This window comes from Rhincodon typus, chromosome 36 (genome assembly GCF_021869965.1).
Source record: "Rhincodon typus isolate 14 chromosome 36, sRhiTyp1.1, whole genome shotgun sequence".
In the NCBI taxonomy this organism is placed as follows: Eukaryota; Metazoa; Chordata; class Chondrichthyes; order Orectolobiformes; family Rhincodontidae; genus Rhincodon; species Rhincodon typus.
The window spans coordinates 2,315,726-2,329,216 of NC_063367.1; positions in this window are offsets into that span (position 1 = coordinate 2,315,726).

The following is a 13,491-nucleotide window of genomic DNA, read 5'->3' on the forward strand; positions in this document are numbered from 1 at the left end:
TGCTGTGTTCATCCAGCTCTACACCTTGTTATCTGAGTTTTTATAGCCTCTTCTTATTGTTCATACCCTCTAATCCAGGCTGCATTCTGGTAAACTTCTTCTGCACTCTCTGCAAAGCCTCCACGTCCTTCCTGTAATGTGGTGAACAGAGTTGAATGCAATGCTCTAAGTGCGGCCTAACCAAAGTCTCATAAAGCTGCAACATGACATCCTGACTCTTGTATTCAATTCCCCAACTAATAAAGGCAAGCACATCGTATGCATTCTTCACCACCACCCTATCTACCTGCGTGGTCACTTTCAGGGAGCTATGGACTACGGTGGCACAGTGGCTCAGTGGTTAGCACTGCTGCCTCACAGCACCAGGGACCTGGGTTTGAGTCGACCCTTTGGCAACTGTCTGTGTGGAGTTTGTACATTCTCCCCGTGTCTGCGTGGGTTTCCGCCCGGTGCTCTGGTTTCCTCCCACAGTCCAAAGATGTGCAGGTTAAGTGGATTGGCCATGGTAAATTGCCCACAGTATTTAGGGGTGTGTAGATTAGGTGTGTTAGCCATGGGAAATGCAGGATTACAGGGAAAGGCTAGGTGGGATGGGCCTGGGTGGAATGCTCTTTAGTTGGTCAGCATTGACCTGTTGGGCCGAATAGCCTGTTGCTACGTTGTAGAGATTCTATGAACCCCAAGATCCCTCTGTACATCAATGTTATTCAAGGTCCTGCCATTAACTGTATACTTTTCTATACTCCATCTCCCATTTCTTTGATGCAACTGATCTATATCCCACTGTATCCTTTGACAACTTTCTGCACTATCCACAACTCCCCTGATCTTTGCATCATCTGCAAAATTACTAACCCACTCATCTACATTTTCATCCAAGTCATTTATATGTATCACAAACAGCAGAGGTCCTAGTAAGGATCCCTTCAGAAAACCACTAGTCACTTACCTCCAGCCCGAAAAACAGCCTTCCACCCCACTACCCTCTGCCTACTATGGGCAAGACAATTCTGAATCCACACGGCCAAGTCACCGTGGATCCCATGAATCTTAGACTTCTGGATAAGCCTACCATGAGGGACATGTCGAAAGCCTTACTAAAATCCATGTAGACAACACCCTCTGCTCCACCCTTATCAATTATCTTTGTCACTCACTCAAAAAATTCAATCAAGTTAGTAAGACATGACCCGCCCTGCACAAAGCCATGTTAGTTGTCCCTAATTGGGCATGCTTTTCCAAATGCGCCTAAATCCCATCCCTAAGAATTCTCTCCAGTAGCTTCCCAACCACCGATGTGAGACTCATCAGTCTATAGTTTCCTGAATTATCCCTATTGCCCTCCTTAAATAGAGGAACAACATTAACTATTTGCCAGCTCTCTGAGACCTCTCCAATGGCTCATAACGATACAAAGATCTCCCCTTTGCCTCTCTCAATAACCTGTGGTAGATACCATCAGGCCCTGGGGACTTATCCACCTTACTGCCCTTCAAGAGACCCAACACCACTTCTTTGTTGATCACAAAATGCCCCGGCATGTTAGCATGCTCCACAATAATCTCACTACCCTCCATATCCTTCTCCTGGGCGAATACTGACGTAAAGTACTCTTTTAGGGTTTCACCCATAAACTCTGCCTCCAAGCACAAGTTCCCTCCTTTATCCTTGAGTGGTCCTACCCTCTTCTTTTATCCTCTTCTTTTTAATGTAAGTATAGAATACCTCGGGATTCTCTTTAACCCTACTTGGCAAGGTTATTTCATGGCCCCTTCTTGCTCTCCTAATTCCCTGCTTAAGCACTGTCCTGCTTTCTTTATATTCCACATGGGCCCTGTCTAATTTTAGCTTACACATGTTCTTTTTTTCCTTTTAACTAAATTCACAACCTCCCTCGTTATCCAAGGGTCGCTTACCTTGCCATCCTTGTCCTTCCTCCTTACATGGCGGTCCTGAACTCTTCCCAGAGGTCTTTAAACAATTCCCAAATTTCAAATGTGGAATTGCCTGATACTAGCTTCTCCCAATTAACACACCATAGCTCCTGCCTAATACTGGCATAATTTGCTCTCCCCCAATTTAGTGCCTTGCTATGTCCTCACTTACCCTTATTCGTAGCTATCTTAAAATATAAGGAGTTGTGATCACTGTTTCCAAAAAGGTCTTCCACTGAAAGGTCAGTCACCTGACCAGGTTCATTAGCCAATACAAGGTCTAGTATGGCCCCTCCTCTAGTTGGGCTATCCACATACTGTTTCAAGAAACCTTCTTGGAATCACTTAAATTCATCCCTGTCTAAGCCTGTTGCTGTAAGGGAGTCCCAGTCAATACGGGAAATTAAAGTCACCCACTATGACAGGTCTGTTTTTATTGCACCTTTCCATAATCTGCGTTCATATTTGCTCCTCATTATCTCAGTGGCTGTTGTGGTGCCTACAGTGTAATCCAATCAGGATGGGGTGGCTCAGTGGTTAGCACTACTACCTCACGGCGCCAGGGACCCAGGTTCGATTCCATCCTCGGGCGGCTGACTGTGTGGCGTTTGCACACATTCTCCCTGTGTCTGCATGGGTTTCCTCCCACAGTCCAAAGATATGCAGGCAAGGTGATTTGGCCATGCTAAATTACCTGTAGTGTTCAGGGCTGTGTAGATTAAGTGGGTTATTGTGGGATGGGTCTGGGTGGTGTGTCTGAGGGTCACTGTGGACTCGTTGGGCCGAAGGGCCTGTTTCCATAGTGTAGGGATTCGATGATGATGATTGCACTCATCTTATTTTTGAGCTGTACCCATATTGCCTCAGTGGATGAGCTCTCCAGTATGTCCTCTCTGAGTGCAGATGTGACATTCTCTCTGATTAGTAATGCAACTCCTCCACCTCTTTCACCGCCTTCTCTATCTTGTCTAAAATAGCGAAACCCTGGAACATTGAGCAGCCAGTGCTGTCCCTTTCTCAACTAGTCTCTGTCATGGCCACAACCTCATAGCCCCATGTACTGATCCAAGCTATAAGCTCATCTGCCCTGCCTTTAGTACTCCTTGCATTGAAATAAATACACTTCAGCCCATTAGTACCATCCTGTTCATTTACCTGTCTCTGCCTGTCCTTTCTTTCTGATTTACTGGTCCTAACATCTACCTTTCCTTCAATCCCTCCACTTGCTGACCTGCTGCTGTGGTTTCCAAACCCCTGCTACTCTAGGTTAAGCCCTCCCAAGTAGCACTAATGAACCTCCCTCAACACAATGTCCAAACTCCAATACTCAACGCTCTGAGCAATGAAGGCTTTAGGGAAGGAAACTGACCTACATATCACTCCAGACCCACAGTGATGTAATTGACTCTCTGGGCAGTTAGGGATGGGCAATGAATACTGGCCTAGTCAGTGACACCCACATCTTTTGAATGAATAAAAAAATGGAGTGTGTGTGTGTGTGTGTGTGTGTGTCAGCTGGACCAGCTGGAGATTTCCTTGTCCAAGTCTAATCTGATGGCTTGAGACCTTATGATATGCACTGTCAGTGTTAAGGATCCATAGGCCAATTCCCTCCCAGCTATACATCACTGTGCCACACAGGAGGCAAGTCAGTGGACAGTTTCAGCATCAAAGCTCTGAGCTACTTTTACAGAAAATTCCAACATTTCTAGGTCATTTATTCACTATTGAGAAAGACATGGCATCACATCTGGTTCACTTTTTGGCATAAATTCAGATGCTGTAAAACAACATTGTGCTGAATGATGTGTTTTTGGAATTTAAATGCAGATATAATACTGAAACATTAATGAATCATTAGACTGTTTTTGCTTTGAGGCACCCTTCAAACTGACATGAACTACTGCAGACGGCACATGTCATCTCCTGCATATTAGATAACAAGAGGAATCACCTGGGGTTTCAAATTCAGCTGAACATTATATCTGTATCTCTAAAATTGTTTAAAATCTACTGCATCACATTAACCAAGTCTTTCGTCACCGACACTGATGTCTCCATGTTCATTTTTTTTTAAAAATGGTTTTTTTGGCTTGCTGCCTATGTGGAAACGAACTGTAACTGAGGCTTGGTGTTATGGCCTAACAGTCTTGGCTCAGTCCTCTGGTTTAGATTCATTACTAGTGAAACTCAGACTCCATGTGGCAGCCTGGTGCACATTTCACATTAATGGATGACCACAAATTCTGAATCTGGAATAAACACGTATCAGAGTTTACAGATCCATGCTCGATTAAAGAAAGAAATCGGCTGTGATGAACAGGTCAGTAGATCTGACAGTATCAGTACCTTCACCATCACTGGGTGAAATTTGAAACTGGCCATTGAGTACAAAGTGAGCATTGGGGACTGGTTCCTATAACTGAGGTGATCGTCTGCAAGCTTTCCCCTATTTGTGACAATCTTTTCCTGAGTTTTGACTGTGAGTTTTCGTTAAAAATCCCCTGCGCTGACTCAGGAGCGCAGTTGAGTCTAGATATGTCCACGTGGCTAAACACTGCAGGTTATAGCTGACATTCTGCCATTGTGGCACTGAACCACAATTGGCTGCTATAGTACTGATTGCTAGAGAGAGAGAGAGAGAAGAGAATCAATTGTTGCCAGACTCTGTTAAGTCTTGAGCAGCACACACAGAACAGTATTGACAGTTTGCTGTTGTTTAAATGCATGTAATTTGAAGGCTGGCTCATTATTCTCTGTTCCTCTGTTCTACCTTCATGAAAAGAACACAATTTGTCTCTCCATCAACCCTTCAGGAGTGAAGTGCTTTTTCCTCAGTGGCTAATAATTACATGTATTCGGATGAATGACTAAATTCTCTTTGCAAGAACACATGTATTGAGTGCATGCAGCACCTGTGACTGTGTAGTTGTGCAGCATTTTGTACAGCAGTGAGACCTGGGCAGTGTATCAGTGTAACACTAAGGACTCTGAGTTCTGAGGAAGAGTCATTCGACCTGAAACGTTAACTCTGATTTCTCTCCGCAGATGCTGCCAGACCTGCTGAACTTTTCCAGCAGTTCCTGTTTTTGTTTCAGATTTACAAGGTTGTTGTCTGGGCTGGAGAGTTTCAGTTACAAAGAGAGATTGGTTAGAGTGGGGTTATTTTCCTTAGAGCAGAGGAGGTTGAGAAGGGATGTGGGTGAGATATTTTAAATTATGAGGAGCATAGCTGGGGTCAACAGGAAGAAACTTCTTCCCTTCATTGGGAGGAATCAATGACTGGGGGCATAGAGTTAAGGTAAAGGGCAGAATGTTTAGAGGAGATGTGAGGAAAACCTTTTCACCCAGAGGGTGGTAGGAATCTGGGGTTCACTGCCTGTAAGGGTGGTAGAAGCAGAAACCCTCATAACATTTAAGAAGTATTTAGATGTGCACTTGTAATGCCAAGGCATACAAGGCTTTAGGCTAAGTGCTGGAAAAATGTGATTAAAATAGTTAAGTGGTTGTTTTTTGAGCAGTGAAGATACAATGGGCCAAAGGGCCTTTTTCTGTTTTGTAGGCCTCAAGACTCCGTAAAAGTAGTTTATTTTCCATCATCAGTTGCTGTGAGCTGTGGCTCTTAACCAATGTCAGAGATGTTATAAATGTGAAAGAGTCCCTTGTGCCTCCTGTACCAAGAGCAAGTGCCTGGAGAAGGAAGATCAAAGAGCAGCAGGCCTCGAGAAGCTAAAAAGATTAGCCCAGCAAACCCTGTCAACAGGGACCATTGAACTGCTTTCCCTCAAACCATGATATTTTTATTTGTGTCTGTCTGTGTATGTCAGGGAAGTTTTATATGGGGGTTAGAATTTTAACCAATGGAGAGATACGTTGACAGTTTATAACTGTTTATATGTAGCTGAATCTACACCTTTGTAATAAATAATAATTCTTGTTCAGTACAGAAACCTGGGCCATGCTTTCTGTCAACTTAGGTCTAAAACCTGGGGTAATTTTCCATACACTTATAAAATGTTTAACTTTTGAGAATCTCTGGAATAGTGGGGCTTCATTTTCAGCATGCAACCCCAACGAGGTGTAACAGGGAGGACCATTAAACTATTGCTACTGTTCTTCTTGAAGTCAGCGTTCTAAACATTCAAACAAAACGCCAGCCAAACCTTAAGACACAGGAGTAGAAGTAGACTATTCAACCCACTGAGTCTGTCCGCCATTCAATGTAATTATAGCTGATCTGATAATCCTGCCTTTTCCCCTTAAACACTTGATTCTCGTATTGATTAAAAATCTGTCAATCCTGGAACTGAGTATAGTTAATGATCCATCTCTGGATCTGCAGAGAAGAATTCCGCAGACTGATTCCCGTTTGAGAGCAAAAATCCTCCTTATCTCGATCTTAAAGGGTGATTCCTTTACTCTGAGATTGTATGTATGTATATATTGTATGTATATTTATGTATATATGGGCGCTAAAGAAGGGCCACTGGACCCAAAACGTTAACTCTGACTTCTGTACATAGATGCTGCCAGACTTGCTGAGCTTTTCCAGCAATTTCTGTTTTTGTATGCATTTATCACCATTGTTTTTCTTTGATCAGTAAATGTCCAAATCAGAGGTAGAAGGAAATAGAAAATATGGTGAGCAGGTCTTTGGGACATTTGGTGACTGAATCCTTTGGCCTGTGGATCTTGTCAGATACTTTGTTTGCTGGAATACTTGCAGAGATTTGGTGTCATGGCCTCTGTTAGCTCACTAAGTATGGAAATGTTTAAATGGCATAATTTCATGATGTTTACACTTGTCCTTTTAAAATTCCTGTTGAATGGTTGCAAGGGAATATTTAACGAAGTCTGCAATGGAAAGCAAATGCTTTGGTGGCAGTACTGACAGCTTATTTTAATTGCTTTAAAGATATTCCGTATTTCTAAACTCTATAGGTTGAACTAGTGGAATTATTTGTTTGGGAACACAATTTCTACTTCTGTATTATGTAAACTTAGATTTAAAAGCTGCAGAACTGGTTTTGAAAGAAGAGGGACAATACTTGAGGAAAGGAAATGATTGACAAAGTGTGTGGGTCAAGAAGGAAGTTAGCTGGTTAACAGTTTAATGCGAATGGCGTCAAGAGAGTAGGAGCTGAGTGCCATGGACAAGACAACTTGGAGAGAGAGGATGAGATATTGGGGAAATGCAGGAGGTTCAGACAAGATGCACATGGGATACGAAAACTGGCTTGGTGATAAAAATAAAGGGAGGAAGCAACTGAGACAGCCAAACAGGTTTTTTTTAAAATCTTGGTGACAACAGAGTTTATGAATTTCTCACATTATTAAAAGGTGAAGATGTCAGATGAGAATCACATAATTATTATGGTGTGAGAGAAGGCCATTTGGCCCATTGTGTATGCACTGGCTCTCTGAATGATGGCGGAGTGATATATTGCAAAATTGTTAATCAGAGACCTGGGTAATGGTCTAGGAATGACCATTTGAATCTCGCCACAGCAGATAGTGGAATCTTAATTCATTGAAATCTAGAATTAAGGGTGTAATAATGACTATGAAACCATTGTTATTTGTCACAGAAACCCATCTGGATCACTAATGTTGTTTAGTGAAGGAAACCTGCCATCCTTACCTGGTCTGGCCTACATGTGACTCCAGACCCACAGTGATGTAGGTAGCCCTGAACTGGCCTCTGGGCAACTGCTCAAATAGGCATGGGCAATAAATGCTAGTGAGCCAGTAATATCTGCATCCCATGAATGAATAAGTAAAAAAAAACTTAGTCCCAATTTTCCATTTTTTCCAGAAACCCTGCAAATTGTTCCTATTAAATAATCATCTAATTTCCTGAAAAAGTAAATTGATCCTGCCTCCACCATTTTGCCAGGCATTGCATTCCAGGCCCTAACTACCTGCTATGTGTAAAAGACTTTTTTTAATCATCTCAGACTTGGTTCTTTTACAAAACAATTTAAAACTGTGCCCTCTGGTCCTTAATCCTTTTATTAGTGGGAACAGTTCATCCATATCTACTCTATCCAGTCCCCTCATGATTTTGGACACTTTTATCAAATCTCCTCTTAGCCTTCTGGTGTCCAAGGAAAACAGTTCAAACTTCTCCAATCTTTTCTCATACTTGAAGGGTTTCTTCACTGCAGCCATTCTCATAAATCTCTTCCGCATTATCTCTCCAATATTTTCATGTCCTTCCCATAGTTTGGCACCAAGAATTATACACAATATTCCAGCTATTTCTATTTCTATTTCAAGCCCACCGACTCCCACAGCTACCTAGACTACACCTCCCCTCACCCACCTTCCTGCAAGAATGCAATCCCCTACTTCCAATTCCTCCGCCTCTGCCACATTTGCTCCCAGGATGAGACGTTCCACTTCCGAACATCCCAGACGTCCTCGTATTTCAAGGACCGCAACTTCCCCACCTCAGTGGTCGAAAACACCCTCGACCGCATCTCTTGCATTTCCCACACCTCAGCCCTCACACCCCCTTCCCGCAATAAAAACAAAGTCAGAATTCCCCTTGTCCTCATGTATCACCCCATTAACCTCCGGATTCAACACATCATTCTCCGCCACCTTAAATCTGACCCCACTACGAAGGATATATTTCCCTCCCCACCCTTCTCTGCATTCCGGAGGGACCGCTCTCTCCATGACTCCCTCGTCAGCTCCACACTCCCCACTAACCCCACTACCCCCGGCACTTTTCCCTGCAACCGCAGGAAGTGCTACACCTGCCCTACACCTCCCCCCTCACCTCCATCCCACGTCCCAAGAAAACCTTCCACATTAAACAGATGTTCACCTGCACATCTGCTAATGTGGTATATTGTATCCACTGTTCCCAATGTGGTCTCCCCTACGTCGGTGAGACCAAGAAAGGCTCGGAGACCGCTTTGGAGAGCACCTATGCTCGGTTCGTGACAAACGACTGCACCTCCCAGTCGCGAACCACTTCAACTCCCCCTTCCAATCCCTGGACAACGATGCCACCTGGAAACTGGAGGTACAGCACCTCATATTCCGCCTTGGAAGCCTACAACCCAATGGTCTCAATGTGGACTTTACTAGCTTCAAAATCTCCTCACCTCCAACCTCATCCCAAGACCTGCACCCCCCTCTCATCCCAGCCTCCTGGACCTGTCCATCTTCTCTCCCACCTATCCGCTCCTCCTACCCCACTGACCAATCTCCACCACTACCTACCTGCTATCACCCCCCCCCCCACCCTCTATTTATTTCAGACCCCCCTTCCCCTCCCCCATTTCTGAAGAAGGGTCCCGACCCGAAACGTCAGCTTTCCTGCTCCTCTGATGCTGTCTGGCCTGCTGTGCTCCTCCAGCTCTACACTGTGTTATCTTAAGTTAGAAATGATTTCTTTTTTAAAAGGATAGGGTTTAATGAGACAAGTGGTAGTGAAGCTGAAGATTTACTTTGTTCTTCAGGAAAACCCTAGAGTAGTTGGCAGGTTTAGCTCAAGTAAGGCCCACATAAAGTAGTCCTCGATATGGTCCAGATAAACTTGATGAATAATGTCTAAATAAATTACATCCAAATGAATGAAATGGCAGCACGTAAAGTCCAGCTGTTTCATCTAGTTGGTCTCTGATTCAGGATGGTTGGAGTCAACATAGTCATAGAGTTATACAACACGGAAACACATGGCACTCCATGCCAAACATTATCGCAAACTAAACTAGGTCCACCTGCCTGCTCCTGGCCCATATCCCTCCAAACCTTTCCTATTCATGTACTTAGCTAAGTGTCTTTTAAATGTTGTAACGGTGCCCACATCCACCACTTCCTCAGGAAGTTCATTTCACACACGAACTACCTTCTGTGTAAAAAATGTACTCCTTATATCTCTTTTAAATCTCTCTCCTGTCACCTTAAGAATATGCCCCATAGTCTTGAAATCCCCCATCCTGGGGAAAAGACACCTATCAGTGACCCTACCTATACCCTTCATGATTTTGTAAACCTCTATTAGGCCACTGCTCAACCTCTTATGCTTCAGTGAAAAAAGTCTTAAACTCTACAGCCTTTCATTATAACTCAAGCCTTCAATACGTGGCAACATCCTAGTAAATCTCTTCTGAACCCTCTCTAGCTTAATAATATCCATCCTATAACAAGATAGGATCATGTTCTTGAACACAGTACTCCAGAAGAGGCCCCACCAATATCCTAGGCACTTCCAAATCCTTACTCCCACCTCGACTACAATCTAACCTTCTGGAGGAAGCAAAAAAAAACTCAGGGTCACCAAGGGAAAAAGCTTGGGAATATCTTTGCCTCTCTCAGGTGATATATGCCATCTGAAATATCCTTTTCTGTTTATCCACAAGCAAATGAAGTGATGTTTGCTCCACTGTGCTGCCTTTGGACTTGTTTGCACTAGAAATGGGGTCTACTTCAAGGGGAACAGCTAGAACGGAATACAATGTTTTGAATGCTATAGATATTTTGGCAAAGCATGATTCACTTTGGGTTCTATGGTGTAATTCTCTGGTATCTTACCAAACTCACCGCATTATCTGCAATTTGAGCCCTCACCGTGAGAATCATGCCTGGTTGCCACCCCACCTTCCCACACACTGTTCCCGGAGCAACTTGCTCCTCAGCTGAGGTCCCCCCTGAGACCAGCATCCCTTGTAACCACACGATCTACAAAACCCGCTGTACATCTCCAGAAGTGCTGCGATCTGGAGGCTGTGCTGCTTGGCTGTGAAAGGAATGAAGAGAGATGGTTGGACAAGGGTGGCAGGCACTATGCTTCTCTAAAAGGGAACAGGAGTTTTGTGTGAGTTTCCTGAAGAAGGGTCTTGACCAGAAATGTCAGCTTTCCTGCTCCTCTGATGCTGCTTGGCCTGCTGTGTTCATCCAGCTCTGCACCTTGTTATCTCAGATTCTCCAGCATCGGCCGTTCCTACTATCTCTGTAGGAGTTTTGTGTGGACAGGATGGTGGAGAGGAGAGGAGTCCTCATCCTGTAGGACTGGTAGAGGAGGCCACGTCAACAGACCGTGCCAGTCGGGTCGGAGATTGCCACCCAGATCAGTGCCATCTCCAAGGTGAGGAAGACTGGGGTGCAGTGCAGGAAGAAGGTCAATAATCTTCTGTGCTTCGCCAAGGTAAGTACAATACGTTGCTCTCTGCTACATCTCACTTTTCTGTGCCATGGCTCCCTCCTTCCGCGAATGCTTATGCTCTGACACTCCCTCCATTACTCAAAATACCCTCCTTTGTTAACTCTTGTTACCCCTCCTATTCTCCCACATGACTAACTTCACATGTCCTCTGCTCTGCCCTCTCACTCCCTCAGAACACCTTTCCCCCACATTCACCAGCCCTAAGAGAAGACAAAACAGGTTGAAGAGACATAGGCTCATGAGGTGTTGGATATCTACGTCCTTGTTCCCCTCTGAGGTAGGGGATACATGCCTGAGCAGGAGAAGATTGGGATCTTTCCTGTGAGAATGCAGAGACATCCATTATGACAGCCACATTAACCAGATGTTGACCATTACTAACCAGTGGCTGTAAGGTCTTCTGCCTCTTCTGTCTTACATTGCACCCAGTCTCCCTGGGACCAGACTGTCTCCTGCAGAGGAGAGTTCCACAATCACCCCGAAAGGTAGTGTGGATACATTGGTGATACTACCATCCACACTGGCTCCAGGATATCTTGCAATGGGCTCTATAAACAGCCTGGTGAGATATCCCCAACATCACCCTTTCCTTTCTAACTGCTCATTCCGCCTTATAGACTTCATACTTCCTGAGACCATCACTCAAACCTTATTTGTGCGAATACAATTGCCTATCTGTGAATGTACTGTAGCCAAATGTGCAGATGACACAAAAATGGGTGGAAAGGCATGCTACAAGAGGGATGCAACAATTTATAGAGGAGATACTGATAGCTTAAGTGAGTGTGCAAAAAGTTGGCAAATGCATATAATGTGGGATAATGTGAAGTTGTTTATTTTGGCAGGGAGAACAAAGGAACAGAATATTATTTGAATGGAGTGAAATTGCAGAAAGATTTGAGAGTACTTGTGCACAAAACATAGAACACTAGCACAGAGGCACAGCAGGCCATCAGGAAGGGTACTGGAATGTTAGCCCTTATTTCAAGGGGTTTGGAGTATGAGTAGGGAAGTCTTACTACAACTGTACAAGGTGCTGGACTACTGAGAGTGGTTTTCATCCTCTTACCTAAGAAAAGGTATCATTTCAATGGAGGCAGTTCATGAAGGTTCACTAGGATAATCCTGGTATGGAGAGATTGTCTCATGAGCAAAAGTTAAAAGATTAGGACTCTACTCATTGGACTTCAGAAGAATGAGAATTGATCTCATTGAAACATATAGAATTCTTAATGGGCTTGACAGGGTATTTCTCCTCATGGGAGAGTCTAGGACCAGAGGGCATAGTCTCAAAATAAAGGGGTGTCAATTTAAGAGAGAGATGAGGAGGAATTTCTTCTTTCAGAGGGTTGTGAATCTTTGGAACTCCTTGCCACAAGGCAGGGCAGAGTTCTTGTGTATATTTAAGGCTGAAATAGATTCTTGATCAGTTGGAGAATCAAGGGTTATGGGGGAAATATAGGAAAGCAGATGTAGAGGATGTTGTTTTGGTTGTGACCCTGTTGATGGTTCAGTAGGATTGAGGGACCATCTGACTCACTCATCAGTCCCAGAAGTCCACAACTATAACTCAAGAGAAATGAAACAATAGATATTACAGCAACAAGTAACACACCACAGAGATGGAACATCAACTTGATGAATAGCCAACAACTCTGTGCACTTGTACCATTAAAAGACTAGCACAATTTAACATTTTGTGCAATGCATGTGCACAGACTGAGAAGAAAAGCAAGCTGTTCATGCAAGAGAACAATTATGATTAACTTGGTTAATTCACAATGTCAATAACAATGCATATACAGTGTTTTTGTATAGAAAGAGGGTGCTTGGAATAGAAGCACAACATAATACTAATTAGCCTCCTGGTTTTTCTGTAGATATGTGGCCTCTGACATTGTTGTAAGTGATGGTCCCTTAAAGAATGAACCAGGGCAAGTTCTAGAGAGCAGTTGATGCTCATTGGAGAACATATTTGAGGGCAGGTTTTCCCCAGTAACAGGAGTTGGTAAGGAAATGGGGAGAACAGAATGGACTTTATGAAATGCAAATTAACAGTTGTAGAAGATAGATTGACTCCTGCTTCAGGTATGAATGATTATCAATACAACAACCTCTAACTTGAAGCACACCCACTGCAGGGATCTAACAAAAAGTCAGTTCAATAAAGATGGTATAAGCTAGACTATTCATATTGAAAGCTTGTAACAGAGAAGGAGGACCCTTGTCAACTGTTTCTGGTTTTATTTCTGTGAATGTAAAGTTACACGAAAACTCCAGACCACGTTACACAAGATCACAAACGAGGATATCATTTTCATGGTTAGACATTACTGTTTTCTAAGGAATGGTGTAACTGACTGTCCATTTACTCAC